This window comes from Elephantulus edwardii, unplaced genomic scaffold, assembly GCF_000299155.1.
Source record: "Elephantulus edwardii isolate Elephantulus edwardi_28Jun2011 unplaced genomic scaffold, EleEdw1.0 scaffold00357, whole genome shotgun sequence".
In the NCBI taxonomy this organism is placed as follows: Eukaryota; Metazoa; Chordata; class Mammalia; order Macroscelidea; family Macroscelididae; genus Elephantulus; species Elephantulus edwardii.
In genome coordinates, this window is record NW_006400107.1 from 1,714,459 (window position 1) to 1,716,656 (window position 2,198).

The following is a 2,198-nucleotide window of genomic DNA, read 5'->3' on the forward strand; positions in this document are numbered from 1 at the left end:
ACAGTTCGGAAGTCCTCATGCAAGGCAGAGGTGAAGTAAGGAACTGCTTATGAGGTTTTCCATCAATTCCAACAACTAAGAAATAGTGAGAAGAGTTTGGACCTCAGAAGGCTTTTAGGACCAAATAGTAGGCTCTTGTGTCCAGCAAAAAAATGAATATACTTACCAGTAATGTTAATGCTCACCCATGGCTCTTCTGGGAGGATCTGAATCATTGAAGCATCCTCCTTTGTTTCCAGCTGGGAGCTGGGGCCTGTCAGTCCTGTCAGTCACGAGGACCTGATGTGGGCCACCCTTGGCCAAGTGTCCTTCAGAGCCACACTTAAAGCAAGTGAGTGGGAGCTTCCTCTCTACTCCCTTGCCTATCTGTGGCTCTCATCTGTGACACTGTCTACTGAAGTGGCCCAGCTTTCCACAGTGGAAGCAATTCTGACCTCCTATTTTACCTTTTGGTGGCACTGTTTATGAATAAGACTTCCTTTTCTTGACATGGACCCTAAACTAGCAGCAATAGCTGCCCCAATAATTTTGGCCATTCTCTGGTCTTTCCCTTCTAGATCCCAGTCATTAAAAGAGGAAAAATTTAAACAAATATATAACAAATAATTTTGAACAATATAATCTTTTAAGTTTAAGGCTAGAAATATTAACAGTATCATCATTTCCAATCCAGAGATACATGTTCCAATGCAGTTCCTGTTTTCCATAAATGGTTTTGGTAAGAAGAATATTGTAAATGTGGATACATTTCCTCCTCCATGCCATGATATAGTATTATTAGCATGAGCAGGTATAAATCCATTGACTTCCTTACTCTAACTTAAATTTTTTTTCACTTAAATTTCTTATTAATTTCACTAAAAATTTACAGAGACTTTGGATTTCCATTCATTCATTGTTGCACATTTATGTTCTCCCAAACCCTTCCCCCAGAACACTACCCTCTTGGAAAAGTAAAGGAAAAAATCTTTCATTGTTTTACAAACCCTCTCCCAGGTCCACTCCACCATGTAGCCATCGCTCTAGACTCCTGTCCTGACAAAAATACCTCATCACATATCCCTTTTAAACAGTTTTCTCCCTCATCTGTTTCAGTGTAGTATACATTATTGAACCCATCTTTCTCAGTATCTCCCTAACCTCAAGGTCAGGCCTGTTTTACAACAGTGGCACCATGCAGTATTAGTCCTTTTGTGACTGGGATATTTCACTCAGCATAATGTTTTCCAGAGTCACCCATTTTGAATAATATTGCATGAGTTCCTTGTTTTTCAATGTAGCATAGTAACCCATTGTTTTAATATACCACAACTTCTCTATCCATTCATTTGTTGGATTTCTTAGGTTGTTTCCAACTCCTTGCTATTGTGAACAAAGCTGCAATAAACATGGGCATGCATATATCTGCTTGGATGTCAGTTATGGTCTCTTTGGGGTTTATTCCCAGTAGTGGAATTGCTGGGTCAAATGGTATCTCTATTTGCAACTTTTTGAGAAAGCACCATACCACTTTCCACAGGGGTTGCACCATTTTACACTTCCACCAACAATGAATAAGGATTTCAGTTTCTCCACAACTTCACCAGCATTTGTTCCATCTTTTTCTATTTTGTGAAATAGTTTATGTAGAATTGGTGTCAGTTCTTCTCTGAATGTTTAATAAAATTCACTTGTAAAACCATCTGGTCCAGGGCTTTTTTTGACCTTTTCAATTTCTTCTTTTGTAATGGGTCTGTTCAGATGTTCAATTTCGGTTTGTGTCAGTTTAGGTGGGTTGTCCATTTCTAAGTATTTGTCCATTTCCTCTATGTTTTCATATTTGTTTGAGTATGTTGTTGTTGTTGTTGTTATGTGCCATCGAGTCACTTGCGACTCATAGTGACCCTATGTACAAGAGCTCAAAATGCTGTTCTAACCTGTGCCAACCTAGCCATCTCAAAGGCACTTATTCCCACTGCTCCAGTCACAGAATCGATCCAAAAGGTCTTCCTCTCCTTTGCTTCCCCTCCACTCTGCCAATCATGATGTCCCTCTCCAAGGACCAGTCTCTCCTTGCAACATGCCCAAAATATGTCAGACGAAGCTTCAGAATCCTTGATTCCAGGGAACACTCTGGCTTCACCCTCTCCAGGACAAACCTGTTTGTTCTCGTAACAGTCCATGGTATATTCAACACTCTTCTCCAGCACCACAGCTCA